The sequence below is a fragment of the Symphalangus syndactylus genome, chromosome 1 (genome assembly GCF_028878055.3).
Source record: "Symphalangus syndactylus isolate Jambi chromosome 1, NHGRI_mSymSyn1-v2.1_pri, whole genome shotgun sequence".
In the NCBI taxonomy this organism is placed as follows: domain Eukaryota; kingdom Metazoa; phylum Chordata; class Mammalia; order Primates; family Hylobatidae; genus Symphalangus; species Symphalangus syndactylus.
In genome coordinates this window covers 137,655,328-137,668,351 of record NC_072423.2, presented here as the reverse complement: position 1 = coordinate 137,668,351, position 13,024 = coordinate 137,655,328, and the positions used below count along the sequence as shown (strand labels likewise).

At 36.0% G+C, this 13,024-nt stretch overlaps 1 protein-coding gene across 3 annotated transcripts in view; it reads left to right on the top strand.

Annotated features, from left to right (window-relative positions):
* UBE2E2 (ubiquitin conjugating enzyme E2 E2) overlaps window positions 1-13,024 on the top strand; it is a 401,161-nt gene that overhangs the window by 146,511 nt on the left and 241,626 nt on the right. The window lies entirely within an intron of this gene.

Below are 13,024 nucleotides of genomic sequence, written 5' to 3'. Positions count from 1 at the left end.
TGCCACTAGCGAGACTAATAAAAGGGAGAGACAGAAGATCCAAATGAACAGAATCAGAAATGACAAAGGGGACATTACCACCAACCCAACAGAAATACAAAAAACCCCCAGAGACTACTATGAACACCTCTATGCACACAAACTAGAAAATCTAAAAGAAATGGATAAATGCCTGGAAACATACGCCCTCCCAAGATTGAACCAGGAAGAAGTTGAATCCATGAACAGACAAATAATGAGTTATAAAATTGAATCAGTAATAAAAAGCCTACCAATCACAAAAATCCCAGGACCAGACAGATTCACAGCCAAACTACTAAATGTGTAAGGAAAAGCTGGTACTATTCCTACTGAAACTGTTCCTACAAATTGAGGTGGAGGGAATCCTCTCTAATTCATTCCATGAGGCTGGCATCATTATGATACCAAAACCTGGCAGAGACACAACAAAAAAAGAAAATCTTAGGCCAATATCCCTGATGACCATAGAAGCAAAAGTCCCCAACAAAATACTAGCATACCAAATTCAGCAGCACATCAAAAAGTTAATCCACCATAATCAAATAGGCTTTGTTCCTGGGATTCAAAGTTAGTTCAGCATACACAGATCACTAAATGTGATTTGCCAGAAAAACAGAATTATAAACAAAATCACATGATCCTCTAAATAGACGCAGAAAAAAAGCTTTTGATAAAATTCAATATCCCTTCATGTTGAAAACCCTCAACAAACTAGGCATTGAAGTAACGTACTTCAAAATAATAAGAGCCACCTATGACAAACCCACAGCAAACATCATACTGAATGGGCAAAAGCTGGAAGCATTCCCCTTGAGAACCAGAACAAGGCAAGGATGCCAACTCTAACCACTCATACTTACCATAATACTAGAAGTCCTAGCCAGAGCAATCAGGCAAGAGAAAAGGAATGCCAAGAGGAAGAGAGGAAGTCAAACTATTTGTTTGCAGATGATATGGTTCTATAACTAGAAAACCCCATAGCCACTGCCTAAAAGTTCCTAGATCTGATAAACACTTCAGTAAAGTCTCAGAAGACAAAACCAGTGCACAAAAACCAGTAGCATTTCTATACACCAACATGATCAAAGCTGAGAGCCAAATCAAGAACACAATCCCATTCACAATAGTCACAAAAATAATAAAATACTTAGGATTACAGCTAATCTGGGAGGTGAAAGATCTCTACAATGAGAATTACAAAACACTTCCCAAAGACATCATAGGTGACACAAATGGAAAAACATTCCATGCTCATAGATAGGAAGAAGCAAGATTATTTAAAATGGCCATACCACCCAGAGCAGTCTACAGATTCAATGCCATTCCTATCAAACTACTGATGACATTCTCCATAGAATTAGAAAAATTATTTTTAAATTCATATGGAACCAAAAAAGGGCCTGAATAGCCAAAGCAGTCCTAAGTAAAAAGAACAAGGTTGGAGGCGTCACATTACCCAACTTCAAGCTATACTACAGGGCTACGATAACCAAAAAAGCACGATAGTGGTACAAAAAGAGACACACAGACCAGAATAGAGAGCCCAGAAATAATGCCAGACATCTGCGATCATCTGATCTTTGACAAAGTTGACAAAAACAAGCAATGGGGAAAGGACTTTCTATACAATAAGCGGTGCTGTGATAACTGGCTAGCAATTTGCAGTAGATTGAAACGAACCATTAGAGAAATGCAAATCAAAACCACAGTGAGATACCATCTCACACCAGTCAGAATGGCCATTATTAAAAAGTAAAAAATAACAGATGCTGTTGAGGTTATGGAGAAAAGGGAACACGTATACGCTGCTGGTGTGTGTAAATTAGTTTAGCCATTGTGGAAAGTAGTGTGGCAATTTCTCAAAGAAGTTAAAAACAGAAATACCATTCAACCCAGCAATCCCTTTATTGGGTATATACCTGAAAGAATATAAATCATTCTCCACAAAGATGCATGTGTATGCTTATCACAGCACTATTCATGATAGCAAAGTCTTGGAATCAACCTAAATACCCATCAATGGTAGACTAGATAATGTAGCATGTATATACCATGGAATACTATGCAGCCATTAAAAAAGAATGAGATCCTTCCCTTTGCAACAACATTGATGGAGCTGAAAGTCATGATACCCCATGTTCTCGCTTACAAGTCAGAGGTAAACATTGAGTACACGTGCACACAAATAAGGGTACAACAGACACCAGGGCCTCCTAGGGTGGAGGGTGGGAGGAGGGAGGGGATTGAAAAACTGCCTATTGGTACTATGCTTATTACCTGGGTGACAAAATGATCTGTATACCAAACCCCTGTGACATGCAATTTACCTGTGTAACAAACCTGCACGTGTACCTCTGAACCTAAAAGTTAAAAAAAAAAAATACCCTGGGATCAGACATTTAGAGTAAGTTGTGAAAAATTACACTAAAACTTAGACATATAAGTTGATTTTAGTTCAATTAAGAAAATTTGTGTAATAACAGAAACTATGTTCTAATTATAGAAGAACAATGAAAATTAGTGTTTATTGGTATATTTTGTATGTACAATAGCACGTAATTTTTACAAAAAAATAGTAAATTGCTTCTACAGTTTTTCTAAGGGCCTCTCTTAGTCCTTGGCAGACAAGTCATTCTGAAGAATTTATCCTGTCGTTATCCTTTTTGATTTTCTCATCAGGGCCTTTGAATGTGATCCTGCAGTTCTCCATCATCCCTTTAATTGATTTCATGAAATCTTTTCAGCGATTTTCAGTTTCATTGTAAAATTTAATTAATTTGCCCTGTGTTTGTTGACAAACCAATCTTTATGATAGAATGGCTGTGATATATTTGGTTTACAGTCCAGTTTCTTGCTATTAGAAACTCTGAAGTGATGTCTTTTTGTTTGCTTATGAGTTGACTGATGGCTGGCAGCACCTAGGTAGCTTCATGATGGAGGCTGGTCACTGGAAAAACCAAGGCAGGATTAGAGGGGTGGGGCTGAAAGTCACATCAACCTCTGTGCTGAAAGTTAATTTGATCACCAATGGCCAGTGGTTTAATCACTCATGCTTATGTTATGAAACCTCCATAGTAACTCAAAGGGAAGGGTTTGGAGAACTGCTTGATGACTGATCATGCAGAGGGTGGTGTGCCCAGGGAAGGCATGGAAGCTCTGTGCCCCTTGCCCCCATACCTTGCCCTATGTATGTCTTCATCTATATCCCTTGCAATATTTATGTGTAAGTAAGCTTAAGTATTTGTCTGAGTTCCGTGATTTCGTTTCGGCAAATTAATTGAACCCAAAGACAGGGTTGCGGAAACTGTAACCGGAAGCCAGTGGGTAGACGTTCTGGAGACCCAGACTTGTGACTGTTGTGCAAAGGCAGAGGGGTGGGAGGGCAGTCTTGTGGACTGAGCCCTCACTTTGTGGGATCTGAAACTACCTCCAGGTAGGTAGTGTCAGAGTTGAATTGGAGGACACCCAGTTGGTGTCCACTGCAGAATTGATTGCTTGCTTCTTGTGTGGGGAAAACTCTTCACACATTTGGTCACAGAAATCTTCTGTGTCGATTTTTTGTTGTGGTGTGAGAGCAGAGGAACTGTGGTTTTCCGTACACAGAATGGGCATATATATATATATATTTACAAAATTAGACCAAAGCCAAATGTTATATACACATTTGGCTTTGGTCTAATTTTGTAAGTGGTCATTTAATTAGCATTTTCACTTTGTGATGGCATTTGATTTCCTGTGTACTGTGTTTTTTTTCAAACTAGTATACATCAGTATTTTTTAACACAACATTTCATTTACTCTTGTTTATATTATGTATAGTTCTCACTTCATAAAAATTACAATCCTAATTTAGAAACCACGTAGATTACGAAATGGGAAAGTTGATGATGATGGCTCCTCCAATGACAGTGATAAGAGCTGCCATTTGTAAAGCGTCTACTCTGTGCCAGCTGCTGTACTAGGTAGTTTAATAATCCTTCCCAAAACCTCAAAAGATTGATGTTAATCACCTGACTTCATGGATAAAGAAATTCAGGGAATTCATAGAAGTAATAAGTGTCTTATGAGTTAAAAACAAGCCATTATAATGATCAAGTTTGTGTTTTTTCCAATACACTGTCTTTCTTTGGTTTATAGAAGCATTTACTTCAGGGTTTTCTCTATAAATTAATTATATTTTTGGTACATATAATATAAAGTTGATAAAAATTGTAATAGCCCACAGTTGTAGGAATACTTTTCTATGTTATTATTATTTCTATCTATATTATTAATGCAGTGGGTGTTAATCTTATAAAAATTATTTTTTCCTTTTGCTTTTGTTGTTGAGAGGTATTTCACAAATACTCCTTCAGCAGATTTGAATCAAAATGGAATGGAAGATGAGGAATTTATGAAATTGGATTTTCACAACAAAGAAGTCATAAAATATACTGTAATGCTTTAAAAATGGCTTGACTGTACATCCAGTTCTAATAGCTTATTTTCAAAGAGAGAATGGTGCACCATTTCCCAATGACTTCTCAATGGAAACCAGTGATTGCCATTGGAATTGTAGTTATTTTACAGTGTGTATTTTTATATAAACCATTACTCTAAAATATCAGGTTGCAGCTTTGGTATATGAATGAATCGAAATGAAAGAAATTTAGATATTTTACTGTTTGTAGCTGCAGAAACTGGAATTGCAGATACTAGTCTTGATTTAGCCTATGGTGAATTTTCAGTTATTTGAGAGTTTTATTTCTCATTCAAAGAGTAGCTTTTATCATGGCCTTTGGTCAGAGATGCTGTTTGTATTGTTAAAATAAAAATCTCTTCAATATCAAATTGTATTTAAGGAAGGAATCCAGAAATAGCCTATTAGGCATACACAGCTTTGTGGTCCCAGGAATAATGGCGTTCTTGAATAGTAACTCCTGAGATCAGTGAAACTTCAGAAGTTATTGCTTTATTGTCAGTTTTTTACTGTTTGTCCTCTAACATGTGTGATTAATAATACATTTCTCATGTATAGCCATAATGTGCCATTGAGTTTTGGATCTTTTGATTGCTTGTATTCTCTCCTAAGAAAAATAATGGGATTGCATTCTTAAAGCTATCAGTTTCTTGCAAGTTATTATTTGACATGCATATTACATTTTTGGTACGGCTCATTTCCAGGGACTTGCTCTATTGCTATTTCTCACTCAGCATGTTTCAGAACTGCCAAACCTGCTGAGGCATTAAGCATACTCTTTATATATGCTCTTAGGAATATGGGAATTGCCCATATCAAAGCCAGTCATCCAGCCATCATGTTTGGTTTTCTGCTTTCAAAACTTTTTTGTCTTGTGTTAGTAGGCATTAAGGTCCTATGAGTCTCCTACTTCAGCAATCATATACAGAAGATAGAAACTTAATTTTTATTGCATCCAGTGATCTTTTTATATACCCTGAAAGCATGATGTTTATAATGCTGGCCTAGTGTGTTTGCAGTTTTGTTTTTATTTATATGTATCTCTAAACCTAAGGCAAGTTTTTATAGAGGAAATTTTAGGTAAATTTTGTATAATTTTTTAAAAGTTGTCAGAAATCTTTATTTTACATGTGTTCCCCCTTTAGATACTAATATCCCCATGTGGGAAATGGAAAATGTAAGTTCTCCATGCTGTTGTAAGGGCTATAAACATTTCTCAAAAGCTGTATCAACACAGTCACCAGAACATGTTTCTGCTCTATTGCATGTTTGTTTCCCCATCCTTTTACCATTGTTTCATTTTGTTTTTAGTGGCCCTAAGAAGCCTGCTTCTTTAATTTTTTTCTTTAATCCTGTCTACATTCTTTGTTAAACTTTTGGTCTTTCTCACTTCTAGATTACTTTACTACCATAGATTTCCCTTTCTGTCTTTAAGTTTGTTGTTTTGAATCACTTTCAACTTTTTCTGTGACACTCTAGTGAGGAACTGTTCAGAGTGAATTCAATAGGTAGCTAGCATCTTAGAGTCAAAACATAAAATGTTGACATTGATTAACTAGAGATAGTAAGGTCAATTTTTAGGTAATTAAACATTGTCTATTTTAGAACAAAGTAAACCCCATTATAGAAGTGGGAATTTAGGAAGAGGGAATGCCCTGTTGTTATATAGCCTTTCTATATAAAATATTATAGGAAATACAGAATCAGATTTATGGTAGTTAAGAACTTTGTAAATGAATTTTAGTATATTTTCATAGGAATGATGTGAAAAGAAGAATGGATGAATGTTATCTGTGAAATGGTGAGAAAAGAAGGAACTGTGAGAATTGTGTTTTATTATTTAAGGTCCTGTGATGGAGATGGAGGAGATCGTAAGTTCCACCAGTGGTGGAGCTAGATCTCCTGGATTCATTTGAATAGAAAAAGAGGATATGTTGTGTTCTGTAGATGAAGGCTATCAAAGGATACCTCAATGGAAGATTCCAGGAGGAAGGTGATAAGCAAATGGAAGGTAGACTTGAGTGTAGCTTTCTTCTAAAATGGGAAGAGAGTAGAAGTAAAAGCAGAAAAGAAAAATGAGGCTGTTGCTTATAAAATTTGAAAATGTTTAAAAGATTGGGTAATAGAGTCTGAGTAACTAGCATTTTAATACATAATAGAATCTACAACCAATTGTCTACTTTTTTTATTTAAAAAAAATTTTTTTAATAGAAATGGAGTTTTGCTCCATTGCCTAGGCTTGAGTGCAGTGACACAATCATGGCTTACTGCAGCCTAAACCTCCTGGGCTCAAGTGATCCCCCCATTTCAGCTTCCCAAGTAGCTAGGACTACAGGTGCATGCCACCACACCTGGCTAATTTTTAAATTTTTTGTAGAGATGGCAGTCTCACTGTGTTGCCCAGGCCGGTCTTGAACTCCAGTCCTCAAGTAATCTTCCCACCTCAGGTTCCCAAAATGCTGAGATTACAGGTGTGAGCCACCCTGTCCAGCCTGTTAACATATTTTTAATAGATGTTTTTGAGTTATTAAATACCCATACCCTGCAGCATTGTGGATATTTTATGTTTTCTCACTCACTGTCACTGATTGGTTCTTTATATTCTCTAAATTAAATATATTTTCAAAGTAGCACATTTTCTACCAAGCGAGGTATTTTATTGTTATTTAATTATTGACATCCTTGAAATAAGAGCTGCTTTATATTTAAGAGGTATATGAGGGAACACAGCTGAAAAACAGAAGAGCATTTTTGTTAGAAATATATTGGGGATAGGTGCTGGGGTGGGAGGGAGGCTCACTAAGCCGGCAATTTTCAAACAGTCAGTAGTATATATAAAATTTGAAGTTAATTGAGAATAACTAGAGAATGAAACCTTCTGAATAATAATAGAGATAGTTTTGTGAGGCAGGAAGGGAATGTCTTTGGTTGTGATAATGTTTAGTGCTTTGATCTAAGTGCTGATTACATGAGTGTATTTCTGTCTTAAAAGTCGTTTAGACTGGGCACTGTGGCTTATGTCTGTAATCCCAGCACTTTGGGAGGCCAAGGCGGGTGGATCATTTGAGGTCAGGAGTTCAAGACCAGCGTGCCCAACATGGTGAAATCCCATCTCTACTAAAAATATAAAAATTAGCCAGGTGTGGTGGACACCTGTAATCCCAGCTACTCAGGAGGCTGAAGCAGGAGAATCGCTTGAACCCTGGAAGTGGAGGTTGCAGTGAGCCGAGATCACGCCACTGCATTCCAGCCTGGGTTACGAGTGAGACACCGCCTCAAAAAAACAAAAAAGAAAAAAGTCATTGAGCTGTATAAAATATAAATAAAACTTAATGTTTAAAAATTTTGCTGTATGTAAATTATATCTCAATTCTTAATGCAGGAAAAAGCACACTTTTAATGGGTACTTTAGACTGGGATTTTTAAAAAATTTCTATTTTGTTTACTGTTCGTACTGTATATATATCTAGTATCATCTTTGATGTTACTTTAAAAATATTCTTTAAAGTGATACCACTGGAAGAAAAACTAGCCAATTTATTTCACTTATAACTGTCATGAGCTGAAATTTCCCAACACTGACCTCTGTTTCAAATTCCTGCTGTTGCCTGTGCACTATTAGTTGGTGTCAGCAGGGGGTTAGCAGCACTCAGTTTAACCTTGCTATTTGTATTCTGTTTTGAATTTTTTTCCTTTTCTCATTTAACTTCCTTACATGGATTCTCCATTTTAAAGATTGTGCATGCACCATGGGGTCTATAACAGTGAAAGACTGTAGTACAGATAAGCATACAATAGACGCACATTTAAAGATAATGTGAAGCTACTTTTCTTTTTTTTCTTGAATAGAGGCATTGCTGTGAAAATCATTAAACAAGAGAAAAATTAAGCCTACTCGTGCTGTTATTTTTCCGTGAAGATTATAGACCAGTTTAAAATATATAAGAACTATATAGATATGGATTAATTATACATTGTATGTCCATTTAGAGGGGTATCTGTGTGACTGTTGTGCTCGTAGCTAGCCATGGACAGAGACTTATTGGACCAGAAGTACTTCTTCTGTCTCTCCCATATTAAAATTTTAGAATCTGTTATGACTGAGACCACATCCACTGTTCTTATTTCAGTGTCCCTCCTCTCATTGATCTCTCTACTCCCTTCTTGGACCTTTTATCTTATAAGTGCTGGGACCTTCCTATTCAAAACAGTCTTCTGCAGCAGGATAGGAAGTCATGGGTAATTAAAGAGGGGCCCCTAAACTCTAGACCCCTCCCCCTCAACTCCCCATGGAAACTATCTCCCCTGAACAGTGTTTCATAGAATCCTAATGAACTTAAAGACTCACTACTCATATGAGTGGTCTTTGTCTTTCTCTGAGTGGGTTCTAAGTAAAACACCAGGTTGGTGGAAATGGAAAGGAAGGACGGCTGGCTCAAATTCTGGAGATCCTGTATGAAAAGGAATAATGAGACACTCACTGTCCTGTGGGGTAAACAGGAAGGAGAGCCTGGCTTCCCATTCCACAGCCTCCATTTCCATTCATTTCCAGCCACTGCTTTGTACAACTCCAGCACACTCCTCTCCTGGTCTGTAGTTCAAGATTCCACTAGTTTCATCTTCAGGTGCCGAAGACACTCTACTTGGTGCCTAAGACACCAAAGTGAAAACAACAGCCATAGAAAACACTTCCAGTGAAGTTGAGGGAGACCAAGATTTCACTATGTATAGCAGGGAGACTTGCATTCCTGTTAGCTCAAACAGATTCTGAAGGCATTTCTCCAGAGATGCCTTGCTTAGGTGAATAGGGAGTGTAAATAACCCAGGTATTGTATTTTAATATTATAATAGTCTGCTCTTATGCTAGGGTGCCATACATCCTGGCTTGTACTGGACGTATGTCACCATCCTGGCATAATTGTTCTTAGTAATTGCATCCCCTTTTATTCCCCAGAAGTTTGGATGGTAAATTATATGGTCACTATACACATAACAAAAATGGACTTCTCAGTCCGTGGGAATTGTGTAACAAAAGCCCCAAATGTAAACATATGTCATTAAGTAAAGTTAAAATGATGGTGATGATGTTTAAAAATATCGTAAATGCAAATGTTTACTAAATGTTCTAAAAATCGAAACAAAAAAACTCTTTTGTCAAGGATTCTTGTTACTATGATATAATTCCTACAGGATGCTTAATAGCACTGCCCATACAATGGATGTGAAATAACCACCTAATATTTTAAAATATTAAGTCAAAATATAATGGTATAAAATCTTTATAATAGAATAAACATTTCAACTAGGAATTTCAGCTTAATAAAATTACATGTTTAAATTTGTCTTATTCCCAGCTCTTTTAAATTAAAGAACCAATCATGGGCCTTCATTTTGAACATTGCTTTAAAATCATGTTAAATGTAGAAAACAAATAATGATTAAAAACAGAGATATTGGTTTCAGGAGATAAGTGTTTCACATTTATTATTTACCTTTTTTAAAAGACAGATTATGTAAATTATTCTTCAAATTTAAATACATAGGTATAAAATTGAATAAATAAAACAAGTTTTAGTAAGAAAACTATTTTCAGACTTAATACTAACCAACTATTGCTAATATGCTATAAAATGCTGTTTAGGAAGGTTATAGACACCAGTTATTATAGTTAATGGCCTCAGTGGCCTCACCTTGCCTTAATCTAGGACATAAAGCATGCAGAACTCGTAATTTAATTATCACCTATTAATATTGGCTCTAAATTCATTTCTCCTCTTTCAGGATGAAACTGCAGTGATGAGCCAATTAAAAATCATTATCTTCCTACTGAAAACACCAGCCTACTAACTACACCCACAGTATACAAATCTGCTGGGACTTTCAAGAAGAAACTTACTGCCTCTTACCTTTAGGGAGTGCTGAATTAAATTATTTTTGGCCACTTATAATTCTAATATTTAGTTTTAATTATTTATTTTTTTGAGATAGGGCCTGTGTTGCCCATGCTAGTCTCAAACTCCTGATCTCATGCAATCCTTCTGTCTCAGGGTCCCAAGTAGCTGGGATTACAGGTGCTCACAAATCTAATTTTTCACATCTCTAGATTATATGAAGGTTGTATTTTTTAATTATTACATACCTTAAAAGCCATGAGAGAAGTGGAGAGTTAATGTTATTCTATAGTAATAAATGGCAGAAATGAAATCTGTGCTTTTATTTGTATTTACGTGTCATGAGATGTAAAAAAACAGAGAATGTGGTGCTATAAAAGGGTTGTTAGCTTATAAAATCCCATTGATATGTACTAGAGAAATGTGCAGTTGATTTACAGGAATTTATTAGAAACTTTGTTCTTTGTGTACTCTCCTGACATTGTGTACTATTGTACTGAAATCTAATTTTATAATTGACCCATGGGAATCAAACTCTGGAAAATTGATTTGTGCTAACCAAACTCACAAGAGATTGATTTATAAACTAGTAAATCACTTTTTAATTTACTATGAGAATTCTACCTGGTCCAAAAACCTGAAAAATTGATGGTGTGTTTTTGAGTTTTCACTACTCTCAGTTCAGGCACTATAGTGAATAAAGAGGTGAAAAACACTTAGTCCTCATCCTCAATGAATTTATGATCTGGTGAGAAGACTTGGACAGCAATACATAGAATACAGTTCAGACTACAATAAATGCATGAGTGATATGTTGTGGTTAAATGTGTAGTAGAGGTTTTTTGTTTCTGCTAGGCATACTCTTGTAGTTAGGAAACCAAATTATACTTCAGTGGATATGTTTTAAGAGATATTTCTTTCAAGCCATTATTGGATAATAAATTAACTTCCCCTTTTCTCTTCATGTTTCTGTGTGAAGAATCAGGACCAACAGCCCATAATTAGGACACCTTTGCTCTTGAATATGCTCTAGACACTACAAAATTTTTTAAACTCTTAACAAGTGCAGATACATGAAAAGTTCACTCTTGTTGCAGTTATTACACCAGAATCTTTCCTTCTGTACTGTAGATTGATTCTAAAGTTAGTGCATAAGGCAAAAATTAAATTATATATAGCCAAAGCGCCATAAAAATTTCATAAATGGCTTATAGAATACATACTGGTTTTGTAAAACTGTTCAATAATATACAAGTATAATGTTTAGTAAATCATGATATATAATAAAGCATACATAATCCAAACAATTTTAAAGTATTTTCATTGCAGTATTTTCAAGGAGTTGTTTATACAAAGGAATATTAATAAATTAAATATATGTGCCATGTATATCCTCTGTCATCATACTCAAGTTTGTAGTTTTCTTCCATTGAGTAGATTTCAGGTGGGCCACTATCCAACAGTATATATTGGGTTACTTATCTGTTAAAATACAACATAGATTGTGTTGCTTTTGAGGAGCTTTTCTATAGCCAGCCTATTTTAGACTTTTTGTGTGGATTTGTTTTGTGTGGTAGAAGTAAGGAGATGATCAAAGTATGATTTCGTGAATCACATAGTTCATTGCCATACAAAAAGAATTTTTTCTTAGGTTCCTAGTGCGTAAAGAAGGGGAGAATAACGTGAACAGATTTCACAGGGAATATACTCGATAGGTGAGATACGTGAACCACAAAGGGAGTAAGTTCTAAAATTATTAAAGGCGTTGCCCAATTAGGATGGAAGCCGACTTCTGTGGAAAATAGTCTAATTAAAGATTGAGGTGTACCTTTTTACGAGCGGTTCCTCTAGAGAAACTGGCTTGACAAATACAGTGGAGATCTGTTACCACAGGTAAGGTCCCTCAAGGCTGAGGGTGGTGCCAGTAGTGGCAGGCAAGGCTTCAGAGGTTAGCTGGAATGATGACACTGCCCTGTGGCAGTGTCACAGCATGTCCTCTTGGTCTTTGGAGAACATGTAGCTTGCCAGTCTGAATTCTCAAAGTGTCTGTCAAACTCTTAGTTTTATATGTATTTTGAAGTCCAATAGTTGAGGTTAGGAATTCACATATGGGTTCTGATAAGGTGTGATGTGACATTCACAAAGGGAGGGGTACCACTGTCACATTCTCTAGGGGATGGAGGAGAAAACACTCCAGCTTCTTATTATAGCAGAACATATATCATTCACGTAGCAAACTATGTAAGTGTTTGGAATCATTTCACAGCAACATAACGTGATTCTTACTAGTCTCAGGCATCCTTCCTATATTTGGATGTTAGTCATACTTTTCTCTAATTACTATATTTACCCAAACATACATGCAACTGACTGGCATTGGGTCCGTGTTCTGTTTCAGACCATAGATAGCTTACCAACCTACAAGGAAATCAAGCCCCTGACTGTTATTTGTACTGTATTCCATCGGCTGAGCCTCGGAACTCATCTACCTGAAAAAGTGATAAAATTGTCTCATTTAGCAAGCACACTGAAGCAAGACTAGCTATGTTCAGCCTGCATCTAAAAGTGTGTTACTTTGTGACTTGGCTCACTATAATAGTAATTTTGAGGTAATTATTAATGATGGTGTTTATGGTACTAACTGGTGCCTGAT